General features: G+C 37.0%; 1 long non-coding RNA gene across 1 annotated transcript; it reads right to left on the reverse strand.

Moving 5' to 3' along the window:
- Positions 1-129: 129 nt before the first annotated feature.
- LOC146768259 (uncharacterized) lies at positions 130-21,962 on the reverse strand. Its single transcript, XR_014952488.1, has 3 exons — positions 19,475-21,962; positions 19,199-19,320; positions 130-276 (listed from the first exon to the last, which is right to left on the reverse strand). It is a non-coding gene; the product is annotated as an uncharacterized LOC146768259 (long non-coding RNA).
- Positions 21,963-23,446: the final 1,484 nt, after the last annotated feature.

Below are 23,446 nucleotides of genomic sequence, written 5' to 3' on the forward strand. Positions count from 1 at the left end.
AAAGATCTCCATGAAGCCTTCTCTTCTTCATGCTGTAAAAGCCCAACTCTCCCAGACTGTCTTCATAGGAGACAGGTTCCAGACTTCTGATGACTTTTATGAACCTTATCTGGAACCAGTCTAACAGGTTCATGTCTTTCTTCTACTGCGTACCTCATTATTCTTCGCATCCCTTGCCAAATTCAACTCCAACCATGCCTTAAATTTCTTAATCCCATCCCCATTCAGGCACTGTCTCAGTATTTCTCACAGGATAAATATCCTTGTTTCCACTGCCTGTACAGAAAGAACAACCATAAATGTCAGAGGAAAATGTAAAATATACTAAATTGACATGCTTTCAGTACATTAAAGATTTCAGTTCTTGGCTTTTAATATATTATTTTTAAAGTTATTGGTATTAACCACCTCTATGAGCCCCAGTATATTTACATTAATACGGTAATTTCATATCTGAGTCTGTGACCCCCCAGTTGATAGAATTTCAGACAAAATGTAACTAACAGATTCTTTCCTTGTTCCTAATATAAAATGCAGAGAAGGAGGAATGCAATTTTCAAAAGCTGATGGGGTGGAGAGAGAGAACTACCCAAGGTAACACAAAGCATCCATGACAGGGATTTTAAAACTTTTTCCTTTCAGGAACAATTAGATCCTTTATGCTGGTTGCCCTTCACTTGGGAGTCACAGCTCTGAGTAATCACTCAGAGTTCAGAACCTTTTAAAAAACATTGAAGAATTATTCTTTCCTATCAAAGGACAGCCAAAGGAGGAGGAGCAGATTCTGACACAATTTCATTTAACAGAGCATGGGTAGTCACCCTGAATTCAATTAACTTTTTTCTTTTGCCAGGGAACATTTGAAACACTTTTTTGCCTACCCTACAGTAACATCTTGGCCACCAATGGGAGAAGGTTTATTACCCATTGCTGCTTATTTATTTTTTTAAGATAATTAAGTATCATTTGGGACAAATAGAAGAATGGTGACAATGTCTTTTGGTAGTTAGACCACTTTCCTGGGAGAGGGAGACTCCTTCTCCCAGGAAACATTTTAGACTATGATACTACAAGTTCTTAATAGAAAATTGCAAATTATTGGCTATATAATTAATAGATTACTCTGTAATGGATGTGTTTATTTTGCTAAATGCTGCAACCTAGGGTACAAATAGGGTGGTGAGACACTAGCAGCATTTTCTTAAATATAATGGTCTTAAATAAAGAACTATTCCAATGCAGGTACATATTTGGTTATACTATTATGTAACTATTAGGTTACCTATTATATTATTGGGAACTATCTCAAACAATTATGTTTGATTAATAAGAGAAGATAATAAAAAGGATAACAAAAAATCTGATCAAGAAACAACTCTGTAGTCCTTTTTTTTTTCCATATTGACAGATTATGGATTTTTAGGTGTTCAATGTTAGGATATGTGAGACTTTTGAAGTCTTAGAGGTGAATATGCCCTGCCCCCTGCTCTTTTTTTTTTTTTTTTTTTTTTTTTTTTTTTTTTTTGTTTTTTTTTTTTTTCCTAATTACAAGGGCTTGCAATCCCACCACTTGGAACTGAAAAAAAAACCCCAAAAACTACAAAGAATCAAAACCTGAGGTTTTTGACAAGCCTAGGTGACAGTTCCTTCCTTAAAGACCCCTGAAACTAACAAAACTCAAAATATAACATTTCCCTAAAATAGGTACCTTTATACCCAGCCACACACATCTGACAATCAGTTATTAAACAACGTTACGTTGGTTGTTTGACTCCCACAGCTCAGACTATCTTACATACAGCCTAACTGATAACTAAAGAGAGGGATGACAGATACTTGTTTATTCTGTGTTTTTTTATGTTATATTTTTATCTTCAAGTCTTTGTTTAACCTTGTCCAATGTGGTAGTCTGTTATTTTACAGTTTGTTCTTCTGTAGTAGGTTTTAAATATTCCTTGTTAGAAGTTTGTAATGGTTCATTCCATGTACCCCATTTGGCCTCCCTAATGGTTCAGTCCTGAGTTCTTTACCCCAAGATTTTCCCACCAAGTGTCGGTCAATCCACTTGTTAGTCTCCTTGTACCTCCTTTGTTCCCTTCTGGAATGCTCCCTGTCCTTCATCCCCTCCTCGAAGCAAGACTGGATTGCAAGCTTTGCTCCTTCCCCTTGCTGGTTTCTACTGGGGAGCCCTTCCCCTGCACCCCTCCCCTAATGCCCTCCTATTGGTAAAACGTTGTGTCCTCCCCATGTTCCCATCCCTCCTTAATAGCAATTTTTTTGCCCTCACCTATTGTCACTTGACTCCTCTGGGGAAATAAACCTTCTTTGGAACTCAAACGAGTGCCCCCTCTCTATTCCTTTGCCTGGTTACTTGCACTGTGCTGCTGCTGTGCTCCCCACGCCGCAGGCTCTGCTGCAGGGAGCTGTGAGCCCTGCACGCCCCAAAACCCGGAGGGACTCAGCAGAGATCTGGGGGCGGCCGCCCTCGTCACTGCCCATCAGTCTTGGGGAGTGAGCTGGCTGGGGAACATCTTCCCTGTGACCAGCACACAGTTAGAGTCCAGTATTGTAAACAAAACTTTCCATATAAATAAGTGTTTTTACTTCACTGGAGGAAATGAATCAAAACCAGAGGTGGTAGACTGAAAATCGAAGAGAAGATGGGGACTCTGGAAGCAGTTATTGTTTTTGTAGCACCAGTGTCATACATACAACATTACCTAATTCTATAATGCAGATAATACTATGATATAATTATTAATATAATAGACAGCATTGTAATAAGGTGTTGTAAATGTAATATGTACAATAGAATATTTACATCAGGTGTCTTGCATGTTAGGACTTTGTAGCTGCTAAGAGTAATTCCTTTTGGAAATTAGCTTTTTGGAATTTTTTTACTATACTCAAAATATTTTTTCAAGATACTGCATATTTGGCTACTTTTCTGTATGAAACACATATTTAGTAATCTTCTTTGCTTTGTATTTTGTACATAAATGAAAAATTTTTCAGATAGTGCATGGAATTTATACCAAAAGAGTAAAGAAACTACATATATATGTTGGTTGTTTCTGCTTTTGTAAGTCCTTACAAACTCATAAAAACCCCTTCATGCTTAGACAGAAGCTCACAAAAAGCCATGTACACTCTCACACCACAATCACAGACACAGAGTGAAATAGAGGTAGGCAAATACAAGAGAAGCAGAATCTATTTCATAGAAAAATGAAGGCCATTGTGTAGTGGAAAACTAGTAGTAGAGATCTAGTTGTAAGTAGTTGCATTTCAGTGCTCTCATTTCAACTATGCAAAAGTAGTGCAGCATTAGCATAACTACTCTGCAATATGACATAATTGCTGGAGCAATACAAAACTCATATATTCTGAAAACATTTGTGTACACAATTTCTGCATTAAAGTCAAAGGAAAAAAGAAAGCAAAACCAACAATGAAAGATTTAAAACATTTTCTGAAGGAGGAGGGTTAAAAATTTGATATCAGCAAAGTTTTAATCTCTAGCTATCTGTCTTATTTTCATCAACGTTCTCTACACACAGAAGAAACTGCAAAAGAGCTGAATGCCATTAAGAACAATTTAAAAGTAGGACTGTATATCATACTAACTATTGTTATTTATCTACCTCAAACTATTTCAGTAAATGCTGAGATTTTCCTGTGATGAAAAAAATATAAAAGATAGTAACTTTTTCAAACTACCTAGCTACTTCTCCAGTATCAGGGGATACTAGCACATATAAAGCCTTTGGGTCTATATTGTATTCCTTTTAGAACAGATAGCTGGGAGTAAAGAAAGGAACCATGCTGCCATAATTCTTCAAAAATCTCTAGCTCTAGGCCTTTAAGGGGAAGTCAGATATGATTTAGAAGTCTTCAGGTTACTTTCAAGAATATTGAAAACAAACTAGCTGCTGGCCTGTGTCAAGCAAAGTAAAAAATTCATTTTTGCTTTACTGATGTTCTTCAACATCAGAAAGCTGGAAAGATTCAGTTATATTTTTCTATAACTGATAGACTAGAGAAAAACTGAAGTTTATTGTCTTTTTTTTTGTATTCAGACATCTCTCATGTCTCAAGTGTTTTACCAACTATTCTACCAGTCTGCTTCTGTAAAGTTTTTTATTTCTGAAAATAAAATATCAGTGAAGGCTTTAAAGGAATAAATGTAATGGACCACTCAGTATATTAGTGGAGATGTAGAGTAAATGCGGTCAAGACCTCTCTTAGAGTCTTTCGGGTGAGTCTGTATTTCTTAATAAATCTACCAGTCTCCCTTCACCTTTCTGGGTATGAATGCTATTTCATATTTGAAGATACCAGCTTATGAAACAGCAGAATATTTACAAGGATGAAGGAGCTGTACAGCATAGCTAGAGTTGTTAATTTGCCATTACACTGAGCCTGTATCATACAGGCACACACAAGTTGACTCTACAGTTGAAGCATCAACATGAAGCAAATTTAGTCAGGTCCATCTGGATTCTATGAATGTCAGAGGAGAAATCTACCTTCCTGCACCAAAGCAGCCATACTAATAAGATAAAAGAAAAATATCCCACAATAAAAAAAGGCTATTAAAATAAACAACTTGTTATGTTAGAAGTGGGGAAATCTAAGGCTACTTCAAACTGATGAAAGACTGCAATTAGTAAAAGCTGAACTTCAGATAAAGACCATAATAATACAATGAATCAACAAGATAGTGCTTCTACAGCATTATCCAATCCAACATGAGTAATCAGCAGCTCAGACAGTACATAGTTAAGGTGATGCAAATCACACTGGCATAAAAATTGAGATGCTGGTATAGAACTTGTTTAAATGGTAAATTCTATTTGGAATTGAATGTGTGCTGCCTGTGCTTCCTGCTGACAAGCTGCAAGAGAGCTATTCTAGCACCATGCTGTGATAGAACCAACCATCTTAGCTGAAACATTCTACAGCTAAATTACAAGTTTTCTTCTGGCATATGGGAAGGTCTAATGCTTCAAGGAATGACACCTACCCTGACATAATTTTACTACGAGTTGGTTTTATTTAAAGCATAGGTTCCAGGGACAGTCAACTTAGTATTAAAGAAGAAATCATGGCATCCTTTTACTGCACAGAATCCCTTTCTTATTAGAAGGTACATGAAGCATTTTTTAAATGTGTTGCTCTTTGTTTCTCCAGCAGTACTGCAATGTCAGCACTGTCATTGGTACAGCCTTGCTTCATGGTTCTCATTGCAAGGGAACAGAAATTCATTTACTTCCATAAACCCAAAGAAAATGCAGCTGGCCATGCTTTAAAAAACACAGAAGGAGTCAGGGCCGTAGGTGTTTCCAAGTTCTCCAGCCATTTTGTATGTGCACATACCAGGCTGTATTTCAGCTGATACAAGCAAGCAGAATCCTTTGCAAGTGCAGGTCACATCCCACAGTGGTGGCTGTATTTGTGTTTGTGTCCCACTCACACACACCCTTCACCTCAGACACTGCAGGTTTGCAGCCCATGGCCTCAGCCCAGGGTGTCTGGATTTTCATTTCAAGTGGTTAGTACACATCAGCACAGCTCAGAGTAGACTGGATCACAGGTGCTATACAGGAGAATTTGTCTCCTTTGCAATATGGTTGGAGCCAAAATGCTTGGCTGAAACCCATTTAGTGATTGGATAAACATTACTTAAATTACAGCATCCATTGCCTGCTTTAGAATGACTTCAAGTCCCTATAGGAGACTAGATGTCCAAGAGCTGGACCGATATACTAGCCCTGAAGCAGCCTGTTTTCTCTCCCATTTTGACTGGAAATCTTCATCTGTACTCAGTGAGAGACCAGTGGTGAAAGATCAGGCACATCTTTTTCTTTGTGTAGCTACTATTCTTTTTCTAGCAATAAACTAAACTGACATCACCCATCTGAACCATACAGACTGCTGTGCATTATAGCAAGATAAACTCACTGTAAAGTCTGTCTGCTGACAGCCATAATAACTTACAAACTTTTACACCCATACAAGGTATGAACTCTTCAACATACAAAAACTTTTCAGAGAACTTACCAACCACAAAACTGCATTACCTCTCTACACGAGCCTGTGGGCAGGGCATGTCACTTATCCTGTCCATAAGAAATTCCTCAGGGTCCCCTTTGGAGCAGCCTCCAGGACCAGCTTAAATTTGGCCTTTATGCTTTAAGGTGCTCCAAACAAATATCCTTAACCACTGCTTTTGGATATACCAGAATCAGCTTTCAATGAATGACTTATCCATACAGTAGCACAGGGCTCCCATGAAAACCTTGTTAAATTATTCATATGTGGGGAATGAATTCATGTATGAGGAATAGCAAATACTCACAAGTAATATGCCTTTTAAAAAAAATACATGCCATAAAGCATTTTCTGTAGTATGATTTTAAACATCTTTGTATATGTGCAAATATAAAAAAGACAAGGAAGATTGTATCAAATCCATCAATTTAATTGTAGCAATATAAGTTCTACATAAAGACCTGAAAAAAAACCCTGGATTTTTGACATTTCAGGTTTTACCATCTCAAAATGCACAAAAAGAAGATATAATGATTCTAAAATAACATTTGCTGTATTTGAAACATCTGTTCCAGTCTGCACTTATAATTCTCCTGTGTTTTCATAATTTCCTTCTATCTTATCACATATTACTCAAAACAATGTAAAAACAGAAGCTATCTGAGTTTTCAGGGCAATGGGAATGAGGAAGAGACATGCACGTATCTCCATGCCCATGCATAGAAATAAAAACATGCTACAGACAGCAATGTTTATCACTTCAAGTTTTTCAAGTATCATCTCTGCTCTCAACTCAATTTCAGTCCTTCCACTCAATCTAAAAACACTTATGATTCTGCTGAGAATTCACATAGGAGTTGACTTATATCACAACAACAGGAACAAAAAATTAAGCAAAAAGCACAGCTTCAGATGTTACCATTGTGTTTCAAAGTACTTTTCTGTGACAAAAGTTATTAAATTTCCATAATAACATATTAGACTCTGGCTATGATTAAGGGAGGGAAGAAGATATTCTTAAAAGGTATTTTAAAGACATTTGTGGGGTCATTTTGGGATTATTTCTTTAGAGGGAATTAATAGATATCCAGCAGTAGTTTTGTCTGTAAGGTAACTGATTGGATTCCTCTGTGAAGATACTGGGTCTTCTTTATACAAGAACACTGTATAATCCAAAGCAGAAAATAGGACAGAAGAAAAAAAGCAATTAGAATTACAATTAGAAATTGTACAGCTAGAAAGAGTGCAATAAGTAAAATAGCTAACTCAGAAAATACTCTGATTTCAACTCATTTGTGCTATTTTATACAATTGTTGTTAATGTTGTGGATCTAATTTTATTTTGATATACAATGGTGGATCAGAAACTTTAGGCAGTACCATATTCCAGGCATGACAAGAGACAGGTGCAGTAGTCATAGTGCTGGGTGCATTACAATATTCCTTTATATAACTGATTTGGTGATGTCTTTTAAGGTGAATCCCCCCCAATATTTCTACACTCATTCAGGATATATCCTCTCAAAGGTACTAATTCTCTAATTTATGAATGCTGAGCATTCAAATTTGGTAACCCTTGTCAGTGTACCAGACACTTCCACTGCAGATAGTAGTTGCATGCTTATTTTATAATCTAGGGTAAAATCACTGGCAGCACAACAGACTTACCAGGTAACCAATAAATTAAACTGAAATTTTACTTAAAGCTGCACCAAAAATCTCCCAATTAGTGTTACAGTATTTTTTTATACAAGTTTCTTTTACATTAAGGATGAATTAGAATTTTTCATGTCCATTTTTGTATGTGTGTGTGTTTGCATGAGTGACAACATTTTAGCCATCCTGGATAGCTGAGAACATTGTCTAGATACTGCAACCTGTATTCTGGTAAACCCAGCTATGACACCAGCTATGTGTGTCTTTAGTGGCTTAGTAGTTTGGAAGCTTTTATATAAAAACATACTTCAGTCACTCAGAACAACTGAAAAGCATTAATTATTTTACTCAGATTTTGCAATGGCATTATAAAATATTTACAGCAGTATTCTAGAATAAAGGTAAATCCCAGTGTGATCTGTTTGATCAGCTGAGACTAGGGACAGTCAGAACCAGACAAAAGGTAGCTTTAACTATTAGTCACAAAAGAGAAATGCTTCCTTGGACAATGAACCACTCAAAAAACAAATAGAAGTCAATTTACTTTGAGATATTCCTAAGAGACAAAATAGAGACATTTGTATGATAAATTATTCATCATAGTTTATTCACACAATTTTAATTATGATATTCTTTCAATAATAATCTAAACATAGAGAAACTCGGGGGACTCAAAGGCTCAAGACCATTGATTGTAGGATACAGAGCTTTCACCTTTATATTGACTGTATGTGTGGAGACTGGATTCAATGAGTAAAAGCTGGCATCACCTGTAATCTTTGTGATTCATGGAAAAAGAGCAGGTGATGATGAAAAGGAAACAGCAAGCCAGGGATATGCCCCCAAGAGGTGCTGGGTGAATTCAGAGGCAATTAAAAGTATTCAGTCCTTTAGGAGGCCCTTTAGCCCAAGGCTGTTACAGGAGCAGTGACAAATGGCTGCTTCAGAGAGCAGGACTGAGGAGACAAGGATGTGCCCAGGCTTGTGCCCTGCTGGTTAGAGACTGAAACATGGATGCAGTGACTTTTCTGCCATTGTCATGCTGTCCTTGTGAGGTGAAAAAGCTGAGTTTTCAAGAGCTGAAGGGGCTATGCTCTTCACAGAGAATGCATGAAGAAGAGAAGACAACCTCAGCATCAGTCTCATATCATTTAGAACCTATTTTGCAAATTTTGGCACAAGGCACTAGTCTTAACTGAGTTAAAAATAATAATAAAATACCACAGGAAAAGTGCAAACTATTGAAACCATCATACCCAGATGACTGCCTCCCTTTTATACTTTCTGTAATGAGATTTTCTGCCTTGCTTTAAAGAGTGATCCAAAACTTAAGCATCAGAACAGCTGACAGGAAGTGAGAGAGAAGTTAAACTCCAAAAGAGCACAGTCAAACTAATTTTTATTCTTTTATGCATTAGGATGCAGATTAGAAAAATGATGGTGGGAGACCATATTCTGAGAACAACAACAGCAACAAAATCACCAAAACCACCTATTTTCAAGTACTCACTTTTCTTGAGGAAACTTTCCTTTCACTTTTAGTGAGCTGGCTGTTCTGGGAGTAAGATTACTTGACAAAAAAATCCCTCCTCCCCCCAAAAACTCCCAAACCAACAACCACCACTAATAAAACCCACACTATTCCAGAAAAAAAGAAGCAAACAACCAACCTAGATTACAAAAGCAGCAGTACTTTCTGTGTGCTTTTGGTGTGTGAACATGATTTGTTTTGTTATGTCTTACAAGACTGTATGAGAGTGAAAATGTATCTATAAACATGGAAAAATCCCAGGGCTGGCTATTCCAAATGTTACAGATACAAATTTGTTGTCTACATTTTTATACATATATATGTATGTATATATGTGTATATATATATATATGCATATGTGTGTGTATATATACATATATACACACACATGCTCTGACCCTACCTGTGCTATACAGCCACCCTCAGAGAAAAATTTACTTTTCCATCTTGCAGAAGAGGCTGAGGTACTAACAAAGCCTCATCCCTGAAATTTTAAGATAAGTTTATTTTTCTTGTTCTGTACTTCAAAGGAGCTCCTCTTTCCCAGAGCACTGTCACAAAGTACTTATGTGGAACACAGGTTAGACAGATTTAAATGTGGTGAAAATTAGAATAGGATAAACAAGAAAGTATTGCAGAGGCATCTGAGTCCTGAAAGTTTTGGTAGATATAAGATACAATCCAAATTCAAAGAGGGAAGAAGATTGATTTACCTAACCAATTACCATTTTCTTCTTAAAGGAAGTTCTCATAAAAGTTTTCCATTTTAAGTAGGTTTTGTCAAGACAGCAATGCTAACTCAGAATCAAATAAGATATGACCATCAGAAAAATACTAAAGGAAACAGTAAGAATGAAGTCTCCTCTGTCCTAAAGGTCTTCTGTTGAATACTCACCACATATATTCAATTTAATTATGGCTACTGGCACTGTGTGGCAGGAGAGGTCACAGAGTGCCATGGCCATACCCAGTCCTGCCCCAAGCATTCTGTAACCCAGTCACATCTCACATGAGATGGCTGTGGTGGGTACCATGGTACCTCAGCCTTACCAAAGCTAGGGGCCTGCTATTTGCAGAAGTGCACCCTTCCACCCAGGATGTGCTGGCAGTGCCTCCTAGATATGTGTTACACAGCTGTCAGACTGCCAAAACAGCATTTGAAATCCCCCAAAAACTTCAAGCATTTCTAGCAGAATTTGTTGTCATATAATTCCTCCTGCTCCCCCTCAAAAAACCTTAGAATTTCCAAGCCATTATTTGAGTGCAAAGCTCTTGTGAAATAGGGAAGGAGAGCTTCAAAAAGAGATGTAAATGGTGTCAGTCCCTCAGGATGATAAAGGGTCAACCAGTGCAAGACTCTTCCAATTGTACATCTGTCATATTCTTTGCAGAATGTCTTGTTCCAGATTTTCTGGAAATAGTCTTTCAGATGGAAAAGTCTTTTCAAAATAGAAATCTTGTCTCACCTTTCACCATACTAAGTTGTTGCCTTTTCAGCTCACCTTCAGACAATTACACTGTTACTGCCCCAAGCACTGCAGCCGTAATTGGGTGGCTAAGATCTTATATAACTTAGACTAGAGGCATGTTAAAAACCTTTACCAGCTATCCTCTTTATGCTCTAGTAAAACAATTAAATTATGATTTGCATTCAGAGGTGACCTGCCTGGGTTACGGAATGCTGCCATCATACTGACAATATGTTGATCCTGCTCTTGGCTCTTCTCTTGCCTCTTCAGCAAAGGCACAATTTGATTCCTGAAAGGCCAGCTGCAGTAGCACTGTCCTGTTGATGAGGGCTCTCAAGTGAGATAAGGATGCTCCTGAAGGTGAAATATCTACCTTCTGCAGCCGAGGAAGCAGAAACACCATTTTTTTGAGGTATTAGTTAGCTGTCTACTCCTTGCAAGGGCACATTGTTCCCTAAGTACTGTACAATTAAGACTACTTTAGGGACAAATCTTTTCATCCTCCTGTGCACCTTGCAGTAGCCGTCTCCTGCTGTGTAAACTTCTGCCCAAGTGCTGGTGAACAGGCCAGTGCATGTAGGAGCTGAAGACAAATAATGCACTTAGGAAATAGACAGGGAAAATATCTTAAACTGTCCTTCACAGCACTGCAGGGTGGCATAAAGACAAAGACTCCATTACAAGTTTACAAAGACCCAAGCTATTTTCATGCTACTCCAAAGCAGGTGTAGAGGAGCTAAAAAAAAATAGTCTATCACTGCCATGCAGAAAAGCTACATTCTCTAATATTCTTATTTGCTACCTTACTTCTTGGGAGGGACTTTGTAGTACAAAGGAAGATGAATGTGTAGCACATTAAGATCTTAAAAATCACTGCAACACCGGGTTGTTCTTATCTAATTTCTTTATTTCTCTTATTTTTTTTTCCAGACCTCTGACTTTGCCATACCTAAAAGTACTTTTGGTATAAATAAAAAGCTAATCAGAAGACAGATGTTATAGTTTTATTGCCCTCTGATCTCTGCTGATGAAGACATGGTTACTGAACTTAGAAGTAATCGAATGAGTACTAACGCCTCAATTGCTAGAGGTCTCTACTTAACTGCATGGCATACAAGAAGTACATAATAAATTTTACAAACATAATTTATATCTTTAACTTTCTGTAATTGTATTATCATTGATATAATGCAATTCATGTTTCAAATGCTGTGTCAAATGTAGTGCTCTTCCATGGGTGATTGCAAAATTACTGCATACCCACATAGAAACAAATAATCTGTTTTCAGCCTTCCTGAGGAGAAACAAGTACTTCTGCAGAGTGAATTATATGAATGAAGTGATTGCACAGACATCTGCTAAACTTGTTTACAGAACTCCAGTCCCAAGTGACAAGTCAGGCTTGAGACCAAACCCATCACTGCTTTTGAAAGCTGCTATTAAAGTCTGTGCAGTTCAGTGCAGTCACATTAAAGCCTTTAAAGTATTACTAAAGTCATTGAACTGACAGGAGACTAAGTCAAACTCATCTGCTCCCAGGTTTACCAATGAGATACGAGTAATTCCTGAAGCAAAAACATATTCACTAGGAAAATAAACTAAACCATTTACTTACATTTCTAGAGGCTTCACATTCATTGCATGTTTTGTATAAAGACAAACCACCTTTTTCCACTTACACTCACATTCTCCACATGGATAAGCCTAAAACCCCCAACACATTCAATTTTTTTTAACACGGATTGATGGACAGGCTTTTTTCTTTTCCTTTTCAGTAACCTATACAAGATAATACACTGTGGATTTTATATGTATATGCATGTAGACATATTTCAACACTGCACTGACAATTATTTCATGGTACGAGGCAGGGAGAAGTATGTTTCAGAGATATTGGGAAAGTTGGCCTATGGAATAGCAATGAAATAGCATCACATGCTGGCCTTATTAAGCTGCAAAGTTTGTCTGCCACAGATGTTTATGGATCCGTGGATGTGAAATAGAAAAAAATGTTTTCAGGCTTAGATTTTTTTTTTTTTTTCCAGAAGTAACCTTTCTTACAGAAGAAACATTCTTTGCAAACAAATAATCATTGGGGAAAATTTGGTTTTCTGTTAAAAACTGTTATTTTTAAATTGTGACATGGAATGACATGCAAAAAGCTCCATAAATTTTAAAAAATCTCATTGTATAATGCAAAAAAAGTATACATAATATCATTAAATAAGGCAGATGCATAATTATATTAGACAGTAGAAATATCTGAGGATCAAAGACCATTGTTGTATAGCAGTCTCAGATGACTGACTGCTTAGCCAGTCCTAGGAAGGTAAGCCTTACTGAACTTGACCCTGAGGTCATAATTAGATGTTTTTTTCACAAGACTAGGTAGATCTTTATATCATAAGAAAAAATATTGCTTTTACTGTATTTTTTCATTTAGCTGTTAACAGTCTGTCTTTTTTCTTCATTCACAACACACAGTATTTCAGAGATATTGTTTTTAGGGCTCATTATTTATAGTAGCTTTTCTTCTTAAAAAATAATTTTTTCCAATTAAGCCCAACAGTCATACATTTCTCTCCCAACTTTCTGACAATACTTCATGACTATGTAATCAGCCTTTCAGAGAAACAGTAAATTCTATATTCTGTTAGAGAAAAAAGTGTAGGGTATGCAAAGCAGCTAGAAAATAAATTTGCCTTTTATCACAGCAAAATTTCACAGAAAGCATGGCTGAAGATATACTCCACTTGTCTGGATATACTGATTTTCCTCACCTTCATTTTTTAAAATATTAACATACTGGTGCAACTTTTCACTCAGACAGTGGAGTTTCAGACATAAAATTTGTTTCCGGCTTCACATAAATTTCACATAAATTTTAGTAATACTGAAAATACCACACTGAAAAGACCACAAATAAAGGCATGCTCAGAGCTGGTGTTCAGCATAGGCAAGGAACAGAGTTGTTCAGTGGATTTCTCCCTCTTGCAGGCCCTCAAAAAACAGTCATAGATTGGTTTGGGTTGAAAATGAGCCTTAAAAGTAACCTAGTCCAACCCCCTGCAAAGAGCAGCAACATTTTCAAGAAAATCAGATTACTTAAAGCCCCATCCAGCCTGACCTCAAATATTTTCAAGGACATCCATCACCTTTTTGGGCAATGTTTCATCACCCTTATTGTAAAACATGTCTTCTATGTAGTCTGAATGCACACTCTTTTAATTTAAAACAATTACCCCTTGTCCTATCAAAACAGACCCTGCTGAAAAGTCTTTTTCCAACTTTCTTGTATGATCTTTTAGGTACTAAAAAGTCTCCCTGGAGCCTCTTCTTCTCCAGGCTGAACAATTCGAACTCTCTCAGCCTGTTTACATAGAAGAAATGTTCCATCTTCCTCTGGACCACTGATCTATGGCCTTCCTCTAATGGGGATCTCAGAGCTGGATGCAGCACTCCAGGTGGGCTCTCACCAGAATGATGTAAAGGGGCAGAATCTTCTCCCTCACTCTGCTGGCCACACTGCTTTGGATGTGGCCCAGGATGCAGCTGGATTTCTGGACTGCGAGTGCACACTGACAGATCAGGTCCACCAGCACCCTCGAGCCCTTCTTAGCAGGCCTAAGCTCTCAAACTCTTCATCTCCCAGCCTGTGTTGATACTGGAGGTTCCCGTGACACAGGTGCAGCCCCTTACACTTGGCCTTGTTGAACCTCATGCGGTTCATGCGTGCTCATTTCTTGAGCCTTTCTAGGTCCCTGTGGATGGCATCCCATCCTTCAAGTCTGTTAACTGTACCACTCGGCTTGGGGCCAGATGAAAACTTGCTGAAGGTGCGCTCAACCATACTGTCTCTGCCACTGATGTGGATATTAATCAGTCCTGGTCCTACTATGGACCCCTGCAGAGAACCTCTTGTCACTGTCATCACCAGGTCATTAAAGCATTGATTACTGCTCTCGGTTGCACCACTCAGCCAATTCTTATGATGTCATGTCTCAGCTTCTTGTCCTCTCCTTCTTTAACCCAACATTCTCCTCATCCTCCCTTTCTAGCTCATCTTTGTGGTGTGGTTCATAGGCGTGTGCAACCACAATCCTAATTTCTGCATCCTACTACTGATCTGCTTTGCATTGCTTTTTAGATCCTGCAAAGGACAGGGAATTCTCTCCCCTTGCCTATGCTGAACCCTTCAGTGAACACATTCCAGAACCGAACAAGTTTAATTTCCTTGGAGTCTGTGAGGAACTGGAGGGAGGAAGTCCATGAAACATCCACCAAGAACCACCCCAAACATCACTGATCCTTGCAAACTGATTGCCAGTGAGAACTTCCAAACTATTACACTGAGAAGATACTAAGCAGCTGTCACAAACCTGAGTTTTGCAGAAACAGGATATGTTACCCTCTCAAAATTCAGTTCAGTCAGCAACTACCATCTGTGGTTTAAGCACTGTGATCTGTGCTTAGAAAATTTATTTACCTTTTTTTTTTGAGGGCTTATAGAGATATGATCTTAATGTTTCAAAACATTTTAACTTTCTCAAGTTTTGAGGTGACATTTAATTCCACATCAAATTCACTGAAAACATGAATTACTTGAATATGATATCAAATCACAGTTTAGATTAAGTTCTGTGGAATTCCAGGACCGTAAGTTTCACTCACAAGCTTTTATGCTTTGTAATACTGGACTGCAATTTTTGAAAGGCACAAATACAAGTTAGATGTGGATCTTTTGTTGAATTTCAATGTGATATTAATACTTAATTTTCATTCAATTTTCTCAGGGTAGCAATTGAGCAAAAATATAAACTTTAGCAGTAAGACCAGTAGAAACCACAGGGTAACATTCATCTCTCCTTGGAGAAGGTTTTGCATATCTAAAGGCTCTAAGTCAGGTGGGTACTTGGAAAATCCTAATATGTTTGGTTCATTGCTGGTTATTTTGCTGCATCAAGGCACTAACATGAAAGTGGTTTGCTTTTAGGGATTATAAATAGAAAATGAAAAAACTACTCATTTTGTATACAAAGAGAAAAAAGGCACTTACACATATTCCTGACATGAGTACAATTTGTTGCTGTACAGAAAGCAGCAATACAAATTCTACAGTAATGGTTTTGTCATGGGAAAAGCAATTTCCAAAACAGGAACTTATCATTACCCTAAGCAGTATAGTTTCCTTTATAGCCATGTATACACTAAGAAATACAAATATTGATATTTAAAATGAGATACACAAATAATTGTGTAGAGGAAGTCTACAAATAATTGTGTAGAAACAGTGATTTTGTAATATATACTCAAGCTGAAAATATAAACAGAAATTTTAAAAGCCATTTAGCAAGATGTGTTAGCATAAAGGGTCAGAAACAAGAAACATTATTTTAGTTAGATTCATAAGCTTAGATATGCTCAAAATTGCATTTGAAGGGATATTTTTGTTTGTTTTCAGTTGTCTAATAACTACCTGCATTATTTGTGATCACACTGAAAGCACACATTGTCCCTTGAAACTCCTTGGGGCCCTTTAACAGGATAGTTTCCCAAGCATATATGATTTTCTGAAAAAAATTTTTTGTGAATATGCACTCTTTAGCTGAGTGCTGCAATGCTATAAATTCAGATTTCTAGTAGTCTCTATAGGATCTATCCAAATTCAAACCATATTTTTAATCCAGTGTTAAGTAACAGGAGATCTTGAACAATTCCAAGTGCTAAGGGTGTCAGCTCTGCATAAAAGTAATACTATCTTTTTTATACTATTCTTCCTGTGAACCAGCAAAAAAACCTATCAAACACAATTATGCACATATTTAAGCTTATGAATCTAAATAAAATTGCATGTCCTGTTCCTTATACATTATGTTAAGGCATCTTGTTAAATTGCTTTTAACATTTTTATGTTTGTGTTTTGAGTCACAGGATGCTTTGAAAACTGTTGACTTGATAATGACTGGGACTGCGTGGGCAGTGTGACAGACAGTTATTATGAATTCAGTAATAGCTCACATGCAGCTCTAGATATTAGAAATTGATTTTCTCATATCACAGTCCTTCATCCATTGATAATCTGATCAATGATACCTAGAAGGAAAAAATGAATGGAAGGAAGCTTGACTAGTTTTCTTAGCTCAGCAATGGGGACTAGCATCACACTTCATCCTCCCAGATACCAGACAATTTACTGAATCTAGAGAGAAGCTACAGGGCTTCTGTAATGTATTCAGTGCTGTGGGACAGCTTCTTCCACAGGGGCTGGATGAATTCTCTATGCTTTTGCCACCACCAAATCTCCAAGTCTTCTTTATTTTCCCCAAAAGATATAGAGTTCCACATCTCTATCTCAGATACTTCTGAGATTGGCCTATTTATCATTTACAAGTATTGCTTTGTTAGAAAGCATTAAAATAAGCTCCAATAGGAAACAAAAAACATCTTTCACAGATCTTTGGAAAGGTGGTTAATCATATCGAGGGAGACAGGAGAGCATGAAAAGCATTGGGCCACATCTACAGTTCCTTGAAAAGTTTTGAAAGAGAGAGAAACCATATGCCTTCATTCTGTTTCACATCATCAAGGAAACACATCTACTCCCCACTATAACATACCCTGAGTTGCTTGACCGGATGACGCTCGATGGGATGATATGGAGCTTATTTCCAGAAGCTCCTTATCTCTAAAAATATCCTCTGCTATCTATTTCCCAAATGTGAACAGAGATATTAACTACTATGAACCCTGCTGCCAGAGATTTCAAGGGAGTGAGAGTGACACTTCAGGAAGGTTTGCTCAATTTGAGCATGTCATGAGGTCAAATGAACTGTGGAAAACACAACAGAGCAGCCACATCACAGCACCAACTTTTTAACAATAGTTGCAGGACTTCAGGTCAAATGTCATCTACTCACTTGTGCTTTCATGTAGCCTTCTGCAGTATTTTACAGTTTATCATATACAAAACAAGAGATACAAAAAGAGCTCTTCCCACCTTGAGGGATGGGAAATGTTAAGGTGAAAACCTTAAAATACCTAAGATCAGTTTAAAGCTGTTATCTAGGGCCTGACAAAATTTAAATGGCTGTGGTGTAGACTATGGTATTTAATAGGAAATGCTAACTTACTTAGCCATGTAAGAGATTACCTAGTGAATTTAGTCTTTTTTTTTAAGATTGAAAATATACAGAAAAAAATTAAGATTAAATCAATGAATTCTTCAACAAAATGTGAGAATGTAAGTTGAAAACAGTTAACATGTCAGTTATCTGTTTTCTCAACAGTACCCCACCAGACAAGGAAGAGCAGCCCAATGACTATACCAGATTTCTCAGAAGTTTCTACTGTTGCCCTATGAAACAGTGCCATGATACTCTGTCATCTTATTGCATATCTTGATAGGCTTAACCTAGAAATTCTTAGCCAATGTAAGCAGATTTAGTTATGACCATCTAACTTTTTCATAAATTCATATATTTGTGGGAGGTTTAAGGTACAGAATCCTGAATAGCATTGTTTGTGAGACATATCACAGTTCATTTAGGATCCTTGTACACTTACATGATCTTAAGATGTACTATGGGATTAGTACTCTAATTTCTTTCAGAGTGCTAAAAATTCTGATTTAAGTCTCAAGAGCTCCTTAACAATTAGTAGTATATTTAGGCATCTGAAACTATTACAATGTGATTTCTGTTTTTTTATGAGTATGCTGTAGTTTCCCATTTCAAACATATGTAGTTGATTAAATGATCTATGACATTTAAGTTTTGTTTCTTGGCTTGGAATTATTATGGTTATAAGTGCTATGTGATTTAATTTAATCAAACCAGCTATTATGCCCTGGGCCAGTCCATTAAAAAAAAAAAGAAAAAAAAAAGAAAAAATACTGTACATTTAGTCCAAAGAATTTCACCATGTTTTCCATTTTACAGTAGTCTTATATTCTAGAAATTTTGCAATGCATCAATATTTTTAATTATAATATTACAATAACCCTTACCCATGCTTTCATTATAACACTTATTGTTGACTATAAGTTCTTCTCACACTACCTGCCAAATTCAGCTTATTAAAAATGACTGCAGCAATATCCACTGCCAAAATAATTTTTTTAACCACCATTTGCACAGTATTTATATGTTGCTGCATCAATGCATTTTTTTCATAGAGGTTCAATGGCTGCAAATCCTTATTAAACATTAAGGTAAACATAAGATTATTTTTGCCTGCATTCATGCTTTTTATCAGAATCTATTTATTGAAAAAGTGGCAATTTGGTATCCTGTTGTTTGTGCCACTCATAGTAATCACAGAGCATGGATGTGCAGAACCCAGGCAACTCCTTCTGCAAGATGACAGTTTTACAGTGCAACCATCTCTGATAGAAACATGTACTTTATCACACAGTTTCTTGTCCTTCAGTTACGTTCACGTATCTCTATAGTAGGAGAAGAAATCACCATTACCCAGTATGGGAACTAACCTGCATTTAAACAGTATTTTTTGCTTTTTAACCCACACTTGTTCTCTCCTTCAGATCATACTACAGCACCACAAGCAGTTCCACCTTGGGAATAGAGGGCAAACAGAGACAAAAGTGATCACCTAGGAAGGAAGGTTAATTGAACATCAACAAACTCTGTATCATGGAGTATCAGGATCCGTCCCCATACAGGCCACCAATTGTTGGCACCAATCAACAGTGGATGGGAACTGACTGTCATCATTAGTTTATTATCTTACTGTAAGACTTTCATACCTTCTCTTTGAGTTCTCACAGGCAGCTCCTCATAGCACTGACTCCTTTTCTCTTTCTTCCACATGGCTGGCTGAATTCTTCCTGTCCCTATCACAACCACCAGACCCTGTCTGTCCCTCACAGCACATACTGACCCTTACTGTACCTAACACAACCACCTAACCCTTACTCCTTACAGCAGCACAACCAACTAACTCCAACCCTCCACTCAGCTACCTGACCCCTCTTTTATAACACCCATCCTTATTGGACCATCAGTATTGGACACAGCTGTGACCTACTAAAGGCAAGGCTGTTTCTACTCTTTGGTAATTAACAGCTGCAACTCTTCAGGGACAAGATTGTTTCCAGCACTATCTCTATTCTCCTACAATCCATCCTCCCACAATGGAGGAACTGGCTTGCTCATGTTCAGTAACAGGTAAAAATTTTTACAATGCACAGCTAATCCCACTTCTTCCTTCCAAGATGGAGATGAAAGAAAGGGAAAACAGATCTGTTAGAAATGGCACTTATTTCACTTAGGATGCCATCTGACAAGTTCAAAAACTGACACAACAGCAGAACAAAAACCTAAAGGAAATAGTGTTGCAAGCATTCAAGCCCTGTGCTGCTCATTAAGCAACCTGTTTCCCCATGTACTCAGAACTTCAAACATGTCTTTGTTCTTAACATTTGCTTTCAAGATTTATAGGCAAGCTCACTGTGCCTGACATAAATGCTCTTGCACATATTATGCTTGCAAAACCTCATAATGGGCATGCAAATTGATATTTATTCACTCAAAGACAGTAACTACAAATAACTACTCCTGCTGCAGTATCCATTGAGAGTAGCTGTGGTACATTAGTGTATCCATCAAAATCTTCTTTTGAACAAGAAAGAACTTTCATCAAGTTACTAGTTTTCATCAGGAAAGAGGTATAGGGACATTTTTCCCCAAGCAGTGGTCAGCAGGGAACAGGTATAGGGGCTTTTTTTCTGCTTTTTTTGGGGTCTTGTGGTTTTGTTTGCTTGGTGTTTTTTAAGCATTAGTAGGAACAGCCCCTAAAGAGCTCTTGAGGCCGTGCAGCAATAATTCCTGGAGCTAGCTAACCTCCATTGGGAGGGGCTACGTGAAACAGAATGGGCAGCAACGCAACCCTTCCAGTACCTACAGGTGAATTGCTTGTTTGCACTGTCATTAAAACGCAATTATGCAGTTTTACTTTCACAGAATCCCCTTCTAGAGACAATGAGATTCTGGCCCTAGCAACCATGGAAGCTGGATCAAGTGCTCTGCCTACTTCTCTCTACACCCACAAACCTGCCACAGGAATTATCATCAGGCTTATGGAGATTAATTTAAGATTGCAAAGCTCTGATAATGAATTCTGTAGCAAACAAACACAAAATGCTTTTAACCACCAGGCCTTTACCCAAGAACAGTAACAAAAGTCATTATTTCCTCCCACTACCTTACAAGAAAAATAAAAATCCACCATTTTCCGATGCTGTTACAGCTCTCATTCTAAATCAATTTAACACTACCTTTCCCTCATAAGGATAGTACATGAATTTTTGAACTTTATAAACAAGAACAAACACCAAATATCTGCACTGTTATTAGTAAGATGAAGAAAACAATTGTGAAATTCATTATATTACACTCAAAGAGAAAAATCACAACTAGAGTTAACACGCAGAGGTTTTCTCTGTGGAGGACAGAAGACATATTACCTTCTCATTCAGCTTCACAACTCACATAAGGTTAAATCACTGCTGGCAGTTCTCTTCTGAGGAACTGTTGGAATTAAGTTTGTGATGCAATACAAAGAAATCAATCAAATATGTTGTTAAGTCCCCAGGATGTATTAAGAAGTGTTAGCTTTGTGAAAGGAAACTTCAGCTGCATTTTGCTTTGAACTATTTTCATACTTCAGCAGATAAGTCAGTTTAGACTGATCAAATAATAAAATATTTACTTGTAATCAACGTGATCAATTAATGCATTTGTAATTTCAATATTGTGACTGTTCAAAGGCAAAACAAAACAGACCCTATAGTATTCCCATCTGGGATATCACATGTTCAAATGACTAGCACTTGCTGTTTCAAAGACAGTGCACTTCTTTCTCCTATCATTCAGAGCAAAAATTCTCTTACTTTCCAAAGTACACATTCATTTCAAATTGTACTATCAATGCATTAATAGAATACAACCCAAAATTTGTATTCAGAGCAGGGAAGGGAGACACTCATGCTATAGAAAATAGTTACCTGGTTTATATTTCAGTTACCTGAAGAGATAAGGCATATTTGCTATTCTCTTGTTTAATTAGAAATAACCAAAATTAATTTAAATTCAAGGTAAAAGGTACTTTTTTTAAATTTGTGATACAGTTTAGGAAAAGAATGCCAAAAAAGGCTTCAAAGAGTGGTGGAAACCTGAAAAGGAGGTGTTGAAAAGGAAGAGCACCACAAATACAAAGTAATTGCACAGTTTTATACTGTGCAATTACTTTGTATTAAGCTAAGCCTAAGTCATAACATCATTACTTTGGTGATTTTTAAAGCTTCTGTGATTTTTAAAGGGATAACTTTCTTACAGTATAAAATACACATTTATACTTATTCTAAAATAATTACAGAATAATTGTGTCCCCTGTTATTGTTACAAAAATATTTTCTTTTTTATACTTTAATACTTTCTTTAGACTTAATGACTAAAGCAGCTGAAACAGGGATGATTGGTGACTGGTTTTCCTCAGTTCTTATTCTGCTGATGTTCTGCTATTGCTCTGAACTTCCTTATTTAGGCTTTCATTGCTATCTTGGGGAAGCTCAAGATGAATGAAAATAGACACCATTCTCAGTTAACCTTGTTCAATACAACTTACTTTACTGGGAAAGAGGACACTGCTGCCATATTAGACTGACTCTACATATAAAAAAGATCCAGGATTGAGGCTTCCAGCTTCTGAATTTGCCTCATGACATTCTGTACTATGCCTTAGGCAAGCTTTTAACTTCCAGACTTTATGCCTGTTTTCAAAGTGAAAGTGCTATGGCCCTAAGACAATTTTATTAGCTTTCTTTCCTTTTTTTGCTTCTCCTTACATTTTTTATACATAGATCATAAACATGGATTTCATATTGCTTTGTTTACATAGAACAGATTTAGTTCCCTTATAAATCTGCAAAATGGAAATAAACACTTGTGAATGTTGTCATGTTTAAGCCATTAGTCACAAGCCTCAGAAGACAAATTATCCTAAGCATGGTTCAGGAGCAGCAGAAGACTGCTCATCCTAACTCATCTTTATTACAAAAAAAGAAAACAACAAAACTGAATGTTGCCACTGATGCACTTTTTATCTGACCATTTAGGTAAGGTTTCATGGGAAAGGAAAAACTAATGGTCGAAAGAAGGCTTCTATAGAAACTATTTATTTTTATTTTTATTTTTTGTACCATGAAAAGTAAGACATAAACATTTCTGTCTTTAGTTGTCCTATTCAATACTGCATCTTCCCTCTATACCTCAAATGAATCAAGTCAATTGTCCAAGAGAACTCCATCAGGCAAAAAGAGAGGAACACTGTAGGTAACCCAAAGATATATACACACACTGATGAGCCTCTCCAGGTATATCAGGAACTAATTTCTGTTTGTTTTTCCTCTCAGCAGAGGTCACTAGTTTTCATCTCTGCTGTACTCAGCTATTCTTCTCAGGAAATATGTGGGAATCTCTGAAAATAAAACTTTGAAAACTTTACTGGTTTTAAACCATGTCCAAAATTAACTAGTGTATTCCAAAATTACTATAGGGAAATATGACTGACAGAGGCAGTTAGTAAAACTGCATAGGTCTCATTACACTCAAGTAGAAGAGGGCTAGAACTGCATTGTAGGCTTTGAAAAACAGGCCTCTGGGAATTTGCAATCTTTTGCTGTTCAAAACTGAGGAACTCTGAAAAGTAGTAGAAGGAT

The sequence above is a fragment of the Lonchura striata genome, chromosome 2 (genome assembly GCF_050655825.1).
Source record: "Lonchura striata isolate lonStrDom1 chromosome 2, ASM5065582v1, whole genome shotgun sequence".
NCBI classification, from domain to species: Eukaryota; Metazoa; Chordata; class Aves; order Passeriformes; family Estrildidae; genus Lonchura; species Lonchura striata.